At 36.0% G+C, this 14,787-nt stretch overlaps 1 protein-coding gene across 1 annotated transcript in view; it reads right to left on the bottom strand.

Moving 5' to 3' along the window:
- Positions 1-14,787, bottom strand: part of MFSD14B (major facilitator superfamily domain containing 14B) — a 79,993-nt gene that overhangs the window by 62,096 nt on the left and 3,110 nt on the right. The gene's annotated exons all lie outside the window — the stretch shown is intronic.

Genomic DNA, 14,787 nt, shown 5'->3' with positions numbered 1-14,787 from the left:
TTTCTTCTCAAGTGCTCATGGAACATTCTCCAGAATAGATCATATCTTGGGTCACAAATCAAGCCTTGGTAAACTTAAGAAAACTGAAATCGTATCAAGTATATTTTCCGACCAGAAAACTATGAGACTAGATATCAATTACAGGAAAAAAATTGTAAAAAATACAAACACATGGGGGCTAAACAATTCGTACTAAGTAACCAAGAGATCACTGACAAAAATCAAAGAAGAAATCAAAAGATACCTAGAAACAAATGACAATGAAAACACGATGATCCAAAACCTATGGGATGCAGCAAAAGCAGTTCTAAGAGAGAAGTTGATAGCTATACAAGCCTACCTCAAGAAAAATCTCAAATAAACAACCTGACCTTACACCAAAAGCAATTTGAGAAAGAACAAACAAAACCCAAATTTAGCAGAAGGAAAGAAATCATAAATATCAGATCAGAAATGAAGGAAACAATACCAAAGATCAATAAAACTAAAAGCTGGTTCTTTGAGAAGATATGCAAAATTGTTAAACCATTAGCCAGACTCATCAAGAAAAACAGGGAGAAGACTCAAATCAACAGAATTAGAAATGAAAAGGAGAAGTAACAACTGACACTGCAGAAATACAAAGGATCATGAGAGATTACTACAAGCAACTATATGCCAATAAAATGGACAAAAATCGACAACTTCTTAGAAAAGCACAACCTTCCAAGACAGAACCAGGAAGAAATAGAAAGTATAAACAGAACAAGCATTGAAATTGAAACTGTGATTAAAAATCTTCCAACAAACAAAAGCCCAGCATCAGATGGCTTCACAGGCAAATTCTATTAAACATTTAGAGAAAAGCTAACACCAAACCCTCTCAAACTCTTCCAAAATACTGCAGAGGGAGAAGCACTCCCAAACTTATTCTACAAGGCCACCATCACCCTGATACCAAAACCAGACAAAGATGTCACAAAGAAAGAAAACTACAGGCCAATATCACTGATGAACACAGATGCAAAAATCCTTAACAAAATACTAGCAAACAGAATCTAGCAGCACATTAAAAGGATCATACACCATGATCAAGCGAGTTTTATCCCAGGAATGCAAGGATTCTTCAATATATACAAATCAATCAATGTAATAAACCATATTAACAAATTCAAAGAGAAAAACCATATGATCATCTCAATAGATTCAGAAAAAGCTTTTGACAAAATTCAATACCTATTTATGATAAAAACCCTCCAGAAAGTAGGCACAGAGGGAACCTACCTCAACACAATAAAGGCCATTATATGACAAACCCAGAGCCAACATCATTCTCCATGGTGAAAAACTGAAACCATTTCTTCTAAGATCAGGAACAAGACAAGGTTGCCCAGTCTCACCACTATTATTCAACATTGTTTTGGAAGTTTTAGCCACAGCAATCAGGGAAGAAAGAGAAATAAAAAGAATCCAAATTGGAAAAGAAGAAGTAAAACTGTCACTGTTACAGATGACATGACACTATACATAGAGAATCCTAAAGATGCTACAAGAAAACTACTAGAGCCAATCAGTGAATTTGGTAGAGTAGCAAAATACAATATTAATGCACAGAAATCTCTTGCATTCCTATACACTAACAACGAAAAATCTGAAAGAGAAATTAAGGAAACACTCCCATTACCACTGCAACAAAAAGAATAAAATACCTAGGAATAAACCTACCTAAGCAGACAAAAGACCTGTATGCAGAGAACTATAAGACACTGATGAAAGAAATTAAAGATGATACAAACAGATGGAGAGATGCACCATGTTTTTAAATGGGAAGAATCAACACTGTGAAAATGACTATACTACCCAAAGCAAACTACAGATTCAATGCAATCCCTATCAAACTAAAAATGGCATTTTTCACAGAACTAGAACAAAAAATTTCACAATTTGTATGGAAACAGAAAAGACCCCAAAGAGCTAATGCAATCTTAAGAAAAACAGAGCTGGAGGAATCAGCCTCCCTGACTTCAAAGTATGCTACAGAACTACAGTAATCAAGACAGTATGGTACTGGTACAGAGAAATATAGATCAATGGAACAGGATACAATGCCCAGAGATAAACCCATGCACACATGGTCACCTCAGCTTTGACAAAGTAGGCAAGAATATGCGATGGAGAAAAGACAGTCTCTTCAATAAATCGTGCTGGGAAAACTGGACAACTACATGGAAAAGAATGCAATTTGAACACTTCCTAACACCATACACAAAAATAAACTCAAAACAGATCAAAGACCTAAATATAAGGCCAGATGCTATAAAACTCTTAGAGGAAAACAGGCAGAACACTCTATGACATAAATCACAGCAAGATCCTTTTTGACCTACCTCCTAGAGTAATGGAAATAAAAACAAAAATAAACAAATGGGACCTAAGAAAACTTAAAAGCCTTTGCACAGCAAAGGAAACCATAAACAAGATGAAAAGACAACCCTCAGAATGGGAGAAAATATTTGCAAATGAAGCAACTGACAAAGGATTAATCTCCAAAATGTACAAGCAGTTCATGCAGCTCAATATCTAAAAAACAATGCAATCCAAAAATGGGCAGAACACCTAAACAGACATTTCTTCAAAGATATACAGATTGCCAACAAACACATGAACGGATGCTCAACATCATTAATCATTAGAGAAATGCAAATCAAAACCACAATGAGGTGGGGCTTCCCTGGTGGCACAGTGGTTGAGAGTCCGCCTGCCGATGCAGGGGACACAGGCTCGTGCCCTGGTCCGGGAAGATCCCACATGCCGCGGAGTGGTTGGGCCCGTGAGCCATGGCCACTGAGCCTGCTCGTCCAGGGCCTGTGTTCCGCAATGGAAGAGGCCACAACAGTGAGAGGCCCGCGTACCGGAAAAAAAAAAAGAATTAAAAATCACACTATGTTCTTGAACACAATGCAGCTAGGAATCAGTAACATAAGAAAATTTGCAAAATTCATAAATATGAACATTATTCAACATACTCCTAAATAGCCATGTGTCAAAAAAGAAATCACAAAGAAAGTTACAAAACTTTCAGACGAAGGAAAAGGAAAACACAGCATATCAAAGCTTGTTAAATGCAGCTAAAGCAGTGCTTAGAGAGAAACTTACAGCTGTAAATGCCTGATTATTACAGAAGATCTGATATCAACAATCTAACTTTTCCCTGTAAGAAACTAGAAAAGAGAAAACTAAACACAAAGCAAGAAAAAGGAAACAGTAGATTAAAGCAGAAATAAACGCAATACAGAAAAGCAACACAGAAAATCAACAAAATCAAGTTGATATTTATGAAAATATGAAAAAATTGACAAATCTTTGGAAAACCAAAAAAAAATAGAGGAAGACTTAAATTGCTAAAATCAGAAATGAAAGAAAGGTTATAAGGCAGTACTTGGACATGTGTAAGCCAATAAATTGGATTAACTGGATGAAAGAGACAAATTCCTAGGAATCTACTAAGGCTGAATCATAAAGAAGCAGAACATATGAACAGATCTAGAACTAATAAAGAGATTGAATCAGTGATCAAAAACCTCCTGACAAAGAAAAGCCCTGAACCTGATGGCTTCACTTTAAAGCAAACATTTAAAGAACACCAATCCCTCTCAAACTCTTCTCACAACTGACCACATTTTATCAACATTCTCTATGAAAACAGCATTACCTGTATAAAACCAGACAAAGACCCTACCAGAAAAGACAACTAGAGACTAATTTTCCTTATGCTGTTGATGCAACAGTCCTTAACAATACGCCAGCAAACCAAATGCAGCAGTATATGAAAAGGGTTATACACCATGACCAAGTGAGATTTATTCGTGGAATGTTAAGGATAGTTCACGTATAAAAATCAACCAATGGAATACACCACATTAAAATGAAGGGGGGAGAAAACCCACATGCTCCATCTCAACTGATGCAGAAAAAGCATTTGAGAAAATTAACACCCTTTTATGATTAAAAAAAAAAAGTTCCAAAAAACTAGCATTGAAGGAAATTATCTTATCTCAATATAATAAAGGCCACATATGAAAAATCCACACCTAATGTCAAAATAGTCAATGGCTGAAAAAACTTTTCCTCTAAGACCAGGAAGAAGAAAAAGATGCCCGCTTTCACAGTTTCTACTCAACACAGTAGTGGAAGTTCTAGCCAGACTAATTAGGGAAAAAAAGAAATAAAAGACATCCAAACTGGAAAGGAAGAAGTAAAATTATTTGTTTGAGGATATCATGATCTTACATGGAATCTCAAGGAATCCTGAATAGCCAAAACAATCTTGAAAAAGAAGAACAAAACTGTAGTTCTCACACTTCCTGATTTCAAAACATAGTACAAAGCTAATCAAAACAGTATGGTACTGGCATAAAGACAGACATATAGACCTAAGGAGTATAATAGAATCCAGAAATGAACACTTGCATAATGGTCAAATCATTTGCAACAAGGGTGCTAAGGCCATTTAATGGAGAAAGGACAGTCTCTTCAACAAACGTGCTGGGGAAGTTGGATATTCACATGTAGACCTTTTCTACCTTACATCATGCACAAAAAATTAGCTCAGAATGGATTAAAGCCCTGAACATAAGAGCTAAAACTATAAAACTCTTAGATGACAACACAGGGGAAAAGCTTCATGACACTGGACTTGGCAATGATTTCTTGGATATAACACCAAAAGAAAAAGCAACAAAATAAAAAAATAGATAAATTGGACTTGATCAAAATAGAAAGCTTTTGTGCATTAAAGGACATTACCAACAGAGTGAAAAGACAATAGAAGAAAACATTTGCAAATCACATATCTGATAAGAAATTAACATACAGAGTATAGTTTTTAAACATCCTACAACTCAAGGACAAAAAAAAAAATTGGGCAAAGAACAAATAAATACATGAAAAGACGCTGAACATCACTAAGCATTAGGGAAATGAAAATCAAAAGCAAAATGAGATATTACCTGTGCTCATTAGGATGGCCATGACTAAAAAAAAAATTAAAACCAGAAAAAACAAATGTTGACAAAGACTTAGAGAAACTGGAACCCTGGTGCACCGTTAATGGGAATGTAATATGCTACAACCACTGTGAAAAACAGTATGAGGTTCCTAAAAAAAAAATTAAAAATAGAATTACCTAGAGGTCCAGCAATTCTGCTTTTGGGTATATACCCAAAAGAATTGAATGCAGGGTCTCCAAGAGGTATCTACACCCACGTTCACAGCAGCATTATTCACAACAGCCAAAAGGTAGAAGCCACCCAAGTGTCCATTGGTGGAGAATGTATGAACAAAATATGGTATATGCATGCAAGGGAATAGTTTTCAGCAGTACAAAAGACAGGACATTCTGACATGTTACAACACAGATAAACCTTGAAGACAATATGCTAAGTGAAATAAGCCAGTCATAAAAGGACAGTTGCTGTATAATTCAATTTATACGAGGTACCTAGAGTAGTCAGACTCACAGAGATAGATTGTAAATGGTGGTTGCCAGGGGCTGGGAGGAGAGGGAATTGGGGAGTTATAGTTTAATGGGTACCGAATTCAGTTTGGGATAATGAAAAGTTCTGGAGATGGACAATGGTAATGGTTGCACAACAATTTTAATATACTTAAATGCCACTGAACTATGAACTTAAAAATGTCTAAGATGATAAATTTTATGTTATGTATATATTGCTACACTAAAAAACAAGTAACTCAAAGCAGATCATAGACCCCAAAATTAGGTCCCTTAGTTTCATGATGAGTTTGTATACACAACACTATTGTCACCATCCATGCAAGAAAAAGTTATGTTGGACTCCATTACAGTTAAAAACTCGTGTTTAACAAAGAGTTAAACTTTTGTGCGTATATAATACATATAACAAGCAAATATAAAGAAGAACCAAACAGAGACAAAGAATACAATAAGTGAAATGAAAAATACACTAGAAGGAATCAACAACAAACTGAATGATACAAGGGAATGGATCAGCAAGCTGGAAGACAGTAGAAATCACTGTAGCAGAACAGACAAAAGGAAAAAAAAGAAAGGAGGACAGCCTAAGAGACCTTTAGAACAACATCAAGCATACTACATTTGCATTATAGGGGTCCCAGAAGGAGAAGAGAGAGAAAACATATTTTAAGACATAATAGCTGAAAATTTCCTTAACTGGGGAAAGGAAACACAGACCTCCAGGTCCAGGAATCACAGACATCCCAAACAGGATCAACCCAAAGAGAACGACACCAAGATAAACAGTAATTAAAATGGCAAAAATAAAAGCTAAAGAGAGAATAAAAGCAACAAGTTACATTCAAGGGAATTCCCATGAATATCAGATGACTTTTCAGCATAAACTCAGCAGACCAGAAGGGAGGGACATGATATTTAAAGTGATGAAAGGGGTAAACCTACAACAAAGAATTTCATTCAGATTTGATGGAGAGATCAAAGGTTTCACAGACAAGCAAGCTAAGAGTTCAGCACCATCAAACCAACTTTACAAGAAATGTTAAAAGGAACTTTTCTAAGCGGAAAAAAAAAAAGAAAAGGGCCACAACTAGAAACATGAAAATTATAAAAGGAAAAATCTCATTGGTAAAGGCAAATATACAGTAAAGGTGATAAATCAGCCATGTATAAAGCTAGTAGGGAAAGTATAAAGAAAGAAGTAGCAAAATCATCTATATCTGCAATAAGCAGTTAAGGGATACGCAAAACAAAAAGATGTAAAATAGAATGTCAAAAACAGTAAATGTGGGGTGGCAAGACTAAAAATGTAGGGTTGTTAAAATGCACTTGAACTTAAGAGACCACAAGGGATCAATCCTAAAGACCAAAAGCCAACATATTGAGAAGAGTGAAGCTTATGAATGTAATGAGCCCACCAGGTCCTTGGTGATATTAAACTGCTAAGCTAAGCACACTATTCCTGGATTTCTTATGTACAATAATAAATCTCTTTATCAAATACATTATTATGTCATGCACAACGTTAAAATGAAATATTTGAGTTTGATATTTTAAGGAACCAAGTCTATAACTATGTAAACTGTTGGCTCCATCATACTTCTGGACAGAAAAAAAAATTATTTTAAAATACATTCTAATTGAAAATTGGTACTCCATAGTTGGAAAGTATTGCCACAAGATTCAGTCAGTCATCTCTGCTTTACTATAAAAGACATGTAGGAAAAGTATGTTTCACTATTAGCCCTCAATATTTTAATAATTCATACTTATGGTACTTTCTGCTTATATCATATATACCTGGTTAGTAAAATGCTCCATCAAAAATAAATTTTTTATTAGAAAGCTTTTAAATATAAACACGAGGAGAACACAAATGGTTTTAAAAAGCAAATAAATGACTATACCTAAAGGCTTTGCTTTTCTTCCTCCTACCTAACAATATTGGAATGCAAGTCAGAAAAACAATTTTACTGCTTATTTCTCCAGATGAAATGACTTTTTTGCAAAACTTAAAAAAAAATTGTCAGTCTCGGGCTTTCCTGGTGGCGCAGTGGTTGAGAGTTCACCTGCCGATGCAGGGGACACAGGTTCGTGCCCCGGCCCGGGAGGATCCCACATACCGCGGAGCGGCTGGACCCGTGAGCCATGGCCGCTAAGCCTGCGCGTCTGGAGCCTGTGCTCCACAACGGGAGAGGCCACAACAGTGAGAGGCCCACGTACAGCAAAAAAAAAAAAAAATTTGTCAGTCTCACATTAAATAGTTGAATAAATGACATGGCTATCATGTAAGATAGACCAAGCGTTCATTAAATATTTGTAAAAGAACTGCTTTTCCCTCACTCAAGTTTTCAAACTTAATTTATCAACTACCAACGAACTTAAAGCAAACTAAGATCCCAAGAACTGTCTTTGTAAATATTCCTATTTCTATCAACATTCTTTAACAATAAAAATATTCAACTCCAGGGCGTTCCCTGGTGGTCCTGTGGTTAGGACTTGGCGCTTTCACTGCCGTGGTCTGGGTTCAATCCCTAGTCTGGGAATTAAGATCCCACAAGCTATGTGGCGCAGCCCAAAAAAAAAAAAAAAAATTCAACTCCAAGGGATCAATTCATTCAACACATATTTGTTGAGCTCTACTGTATGTCAGCTAGATGCTGGGAACAATGGCAGCAATAGAAGAAACTATCTCGGCTCCCACTTCATGAAATGTAAAATTTTAAATGGAAATAAACACTCTGAAGGACAAGGACACAGGTCAGGGACAGTCTATTACAAAGGATTCTGAGATACACACAGGCAAAAATTATCCTTTTACAGCAGCAGCAATAGACACCATGCCAAGCCCTGATCAAAGCACATTACTATCATTTTATCCTCACTACAATCTTTTGACACAGGAACTATTATTATCCCCACTTTATAGATGACAAAACTCAGATGCACAGAGCTTAAGTACTTGCCTGATTCAAGTGATTAGTAAGTGGCAAAGCTGGTATTACATCCAGGGAGTCACATACCTCCAGAGTATGTGCTACTAACCACTTGTATTACTTACAATGCCTTTCTTAGAGAGCCCGAATTTCTCCACAAATAGAATCAGCACATATGTATGGCAGGTAGCCTGGACTGCAGCAACCTGAGTTAAGTGGTAAGGAGTCTCAGGCAAAGTAAAGCACAGACCTTTACTTACCCACCTATCCCTTACCCACACCAAGAAGTCTGGCCTGGATAGTGTGTATCAAGGCAAAGGACAATCTTCACCAACCCACCTGCTTTCTCAACATGACCTGAAGAGTTCAGATGAACTAGGACATCTGGCTTTTGTCAATCAGGTCATCTGCTGCCAACTGGAAAAAGATAAGGTTGAAAGCTACTCCCTTTGTCCCCCACATAACCCCCAACTCAAGGATCACAGTACACAGTAAACACCAGCGACTTGTCGACATAGAAGCAAGAGAGAGTCTATCATATATACCAACTGAATAAAACTGAAAGCCCACAAAGAAATCCATATATCTATGTCCAACTGATTTTTGCCAACAGTGCCAAACCCATTCAATCAATAAGCAAAGAACAGTCTCTCCAACAAATGATGCTAAGACAACTCAATTTCCACATGTAAAGAATGAAGGTGGAACCCTACCTCACACCACACACAAAAATTAACTCAAAACAGATGAATGAACTAAGCTAAAAGCCATAAAACTCCTAGAAGAAAACACAGAGATAAATCTTAGATTTAGTAATGGATTCTTAGACATGACTCCAAAATGACAAGCAACAAAAGAAACAACATATATCGAGCTTCAACAAAATTACAAACTTTTAAAATAAACCAAAGACCTATGGGGAGGGATAAATTAGGAGTTTGGGATTAGCGGGGAAAAAAAATAGACCTAAACATAAGACCTAAAACTCTAAAACTCTTAGATGACAACATAGGGGAAAAGCTTCACAACGTTAGATTTGACAATGATTTCTTGGCAATGACACCAAAACACACAGGCAACAAAAGTAAAAATAAATAAACTGGACTTTATAAAAATTTAAAACTTGTGCATCAACGGACAGAATCAACAGAGTGAAAAGGCAACCTATGGAGAAAATATCTGCAAAACATGTATCTGATAAGGAGTTAATCCAAATAATCCAATTCAAAATGGGCAAAGGACTTGAATATACATTTCTCTAATGAAAATATACAAATGGCCAAACAAGCATATGAGAAGATGTTCAACATGCTAATCATTAGGAAAATGCAAAATCAAAATGAGATATCACTTCATACACATCAGGATGGCTACTATCCACAACAAAAACAAAACAGAAAATGACAAGTGTTGGGCTTCCCTGGTGGCACAGTGGTTAAGAATCCTCCTGCCAATGCAGGGGACATGGGTTCGAGCTCTGGTCCAGGAAGATCCCACATGCCGTGGAGCAACTAAGCCCATGCACCACAACTACTGAAGCCCACGTGCCTAGAGCCCGTGCTCCGCAACAGGAGAGGCCACCGCAGTGAGAGGCCCACACACTGCAATGAAGAGTAGCCCCTGCTCGCCACAAGTGGAGAAGGCCCATGGGCAGCAACAAAGACCCAATGCAGTCAAAAATAAATAAATAAAATAAATAAATTTATTAAAAAAATAAAAGTTAATTGTATTCTGTATTGTAAAAAAAAAAGAAAGAAAGAAAATGACAAGTGTTGATGAGGAGTTTCTCCACCTGAGAAACTAGAACCCTTGTGCACTGTTGGTGGGAATGTAAAATGGTGCAGCCACTATGGGAAACAGTATAATGGTTCCTTAAAAAATTAAAAATAGGGCTTCCCTGGTGGCGCAGTGGTTGAGAGTCCGCCTGCCGATGCAGGGGACACGGGTTCATGCCCCAGCTCAGGAGGATCCCGCATGCTGCGGAGCGGCTGGGCCCATAAGCCATGGCCGCTGAGCCTGCACGTCCGGAGCCTGTGCTCCGCAACGGGAGAGGCCACAACAGTGAGAGGCCTGCGTACTGCCAAAAATAAATAAATAAATAAAAATAGAATTATCCAATGATCTAGCAATTCCACTTCTGGGTAGATATGCAAAAGAACTGAAAGTTGGATCTCAAAGAAATATTGGGTTGGCAAAAAAGTCCATTCGGGTTTTTCCATAATATGTTAACATTTTGGTCAACCCAATATTTGTACATTCATGTTCAGTGGCATTATTCACAATAGCCAAAAGATAGAAACAACCTAAGTGCTCATCAAAAGATAAACAGAAAATGTGGCACATACAGAAAATGGAATATTATTCAGCCTTAAAGGAAGAAAAGGCCTTCCCTGGTGGCACAGTGGTTAAGAATCCACCTGCCAACACAGGGGACATGGGTTCGAGCCCTGGTCCAAGAAGATCCCACATGCCGTGGAGCAACTAAGCCCATGCACCACAACTACTGAGTCTGCACTCTAGAGCTTGTGTGCCACAACTACTGAATACCGCGTGCCTAGAGCCCGTGCTCTGCAACAAGAGAAGTCACAGTAATGAGAAGCCATGCACCGCAAAGAAGAGTAGCCCCCACTTGCCTCAACTAAAGAAAGCCCGTGAGCAGAAATGAGGACCCAACGCAGCCAAAAGCGCGGAGTAACAAGGACCTGACGCAGCCAAAAATAAATAAATAATTTATTTTTGTTAAAAAAATGGAAATCCTGACACATGCCATACATGCCTTCAACAATCTTGAAGACAACATGTCTTGAGGACATTATGCTAAGTGAAATAAGCCAGTCAGAAAATGACAAATTATGTATATGACTCCACTTATATGAAGTATCTAGAGTAGTCAATACTCAGAAACTGAAGGCAGAATGGTGGTTACCAGGAGCTGGAGTAAATGGGAAGTTGCTCTTTAATGGATATAGAGTTTCAGTTTTAGAAGATGAAAAAGTTCTGGAGATTGGTTGCACAACAATGTGAATATACTTAACACTACTGAACTAAACACATAAAAATAATTAAATTGTAAATTTTGTTACAATTTACAATTTTGTATATTATATCACAATTTAAATTTTTTCTTAAATCAACTGTATTTCTATATATTGGCAACAAACAGTTGTGAATTTAAAATTTCTTAATAATTTACATTTATATTACATTTACATGTTCAATAGCACCTAAAACGTGTGATATAGGGAAAATGTGACAAATGACCCAAAAGACCTGTTGAAACTTACAAAGCACAGTTGAAAGAAATTAAAGATCTAAAATAAATGGAGAAATACCTCATTTATGGATCAGAAGACTATACTGTTTTCAATTCTTCCTAAACTGATCTTCTGGATCAACAAAAGCCCAATGAAAATATCAGCAGGCTTTTTTGTAGAAATTGACAAGCTGATTCTATAATTCTAAAATGCAAAGGACCCAGAATAGCCAAAACAGTTTTAAAAGAGAAGAACAAGGTTGTAGGACAAACTCTATTCGTTCCAAACCTTACTATGAATCTCCAGTAATAGCAATTGAATGGTACTGATGTAAAGATAAACAGATCAATGAAACAAAATAAAGAATCCAGAATAGACTGACACATACATGGATAACTGAATTTTGACAAAGGTGCAAAGGCAATTCAGTGAATAAGTCTTTTCAACAGAAGAGGCAACAATTCACGTTACCATATGCAAAAAAAGAAATGCCACTGATACTGTACACCATATAAAAAACTAATTCAAAATGGGTCATAAACCTAATTGTAAAATTTTTAAAAATTCTAAAAATATAAAAGGAAATTATTTTGATACTGAGTTAGGATTTCTTGGATATGAAACCAAAAACACAATCCCTAAAGAGCATATTGATAAAATTAAATTTCATGAAAACTTCTGCTGAGAAGAAAATATTTGCAAACATATATCTGATAAAAGACTTACAACCCCAATATATAAAGAACTCTTAAAACTCAATTATAAGATAATAAACGACCCAACAACAACAAATAAGTAGGCAAAAGATGCGAACAGACACTTCACCAAGAGGATATACAAATGGCAAGTAAGCTTATGGAAAGATGTTGAACATAATTAGCCATAGGGAGATGCAAAATAAAAGCATGGTAAGATACCACTACAGACCTACTAGAAGGGCTAAAATTGACTGACCAAGTGTTGATGAGGATGTAGATGAACTCTCATAGTGCTAGTGCCAATGCAAAATTAAAATTTAAAAATTTTCAAAACAGCTGGGCAGTTTCTTAAAAAGTTAAACAATACACCTACTATATGATCCAGCCATTCCACTTATTTACTTAAAAGAAAATAAAGTATACTCCATACAAAGACTGGTTCATGAACGCTCATCGCCGCTTTATTTGTAACCGCCAAAAACTGGTGATAAACCAAATGTTCACCAAGGGATGAATGGATAAACAAACTGATACATCCATACAACTGAACACTACTCAGCAACAAAAAGAATGCACTACTGATTTATACAACATGAATAAATCTCAAAATAATTTATCTGAGTTGAAAAAAGCCAGACCAAAAAGAATATATTCTGTATGAGCCCATTTATATAAAACCTTAAAAAATTAAAACTAATATATAGTAACAGAAAGTAGATAAATGCTTGCCTGGGAAGGTGGAGGTGGATAGAAGATGTACAAATGGGCACAAGGAAACTTTTAGGGGTGATGGATATGTTCACTATGTTGATTGCAGTAACGATTTCACAAGTGTCAAAACACAAATCTGTACACTGTAAACATATATAGTTTTTATAATTACATTTCAATAAAGCTGTTTTTAAAAGACAAGCAAATACAAAGCTACATATAAAAAAGTCAGGCATCTAGATAGGAAATTGACCAAACCTCACAAATATGATGTTTTTTGCAGGGTTAAAAACTCTTACTTTTTATAATTGATTACAGATACTAAGGACAAATTTCTCTTCCAATTTTCATATAACAATGCCCTTGCTACGCCACAACCTCTTTCCCCAGGGCACATCTCAGATTTCATAAACCACTTGTGAAGGTTCTATGAGACACTACACTAGAAGGAGGGAGAGAGGGAAGGAAGGAAAGAGAAAGAAGGGGGAAAGGAGAGAGAAAACACCAGCAAGAAGGAGAATGAGGAATAAAAAGACGCTTCCATAGTGTAATAAAGCATGTTTATCTCACCTGTATAGCTAACATCATCCTTGACAGTGGAAAAAGTATATATTCCTGTTATGCAGAGAAGGCTGTGCACTTTTACAATTACTACTGAACATTTTCCTGGATATAGTTCATATAATACAGAAATAAGACATGAAATTAATGCCACTTGAAAAATTCGTGAATATTTATCCAGAAGACCCTAAAGAATATTTTTTAAAGATAAGGTAAAAATTACCAATGTCAGCAATAAAAAAAAAATAGACTAAAGATCCTACAGTAATTAAAAAGAGCCTAAGAGGCTGTTAGGAACAACTTTATGCCAATTAATTTGAAATTTTAGATGAAGTGGACAAATTCCTAGGAAAATACAACTTACTAAAGTTGACAGAAAGAAACAGAAAATCAAACGGAAAATCTACATTGTTCTAGAACTACATTAGCCAAAAAAACTGAAGAACCATAAAGTTCTACAACTGTATTACCATCTTACACAAACTCTTCAGAGAATAAAACAGAACTCTCCAATCTGTTTTATAAGTCCAACCAAAACTTATATAAAAGCAACAAGCTAATTTCATTGATAAGCATAATTACTGGTTTAAACTAGACTAATTTACTTCTCTAACACACATTCATTTTAGACTATTTTAGATTAAAGGACTATTTTAGATTAAAAGATACACAGCTGTAGTTCCTGTCTTCAAAGACTTAATCTAGTAAGAAAACCAGTGGGAAAGGATGCTCAGATATCCTAAGAAGCAAGTTTTACAAAATCCTACCTATACTAGGCCTAAGAACAACATAACAGCAGCAACAACGTCTGTGTTCTGATAAAGGCTTGAAAGTTGACTAGAGATCTGCATAATTCTTAATATGAAATATAAATGTTTCTGCTATGAAAGCACAATGCATTTACTTTTATAAATTGCGATAGATCAACTGCTCACAAATACTTTTCATTTCTTTTATCTGCTATAATTTACTTAACAGAGTTTGGTTGTGCTAATGTCCAGTACTATTTTATTACTAAAATGATCATACTGATTCCTAACAGTGTTAAGAATTGAAAGCTAATTAAAAAAAAAAAAATTCCCCTAAAATGTCCCTAGGTCCGCTCTCACTTTTTTTTTTTGGCCGTGCCACCC

This window comes from Phocoena phocoena, chromosome 6 (genome assembly GCF_963924675.1).
Source record: "Phocoena phocoena chromosome 6, mPhoPho1.1, whole genome shotgun sequence".
NCBI classification, from domain to species: domain Eukaryota; kingdom Metazoa; phylum Chordata; class Mammalia; order Artiodactyla; family Phocoenidae; genus Phocoena; species Phocoena phocoena.
Note: the sequence above shows the minus strand (reverse complement) of the source record. Positions and strands in the feature narration are given on the sequence as shown.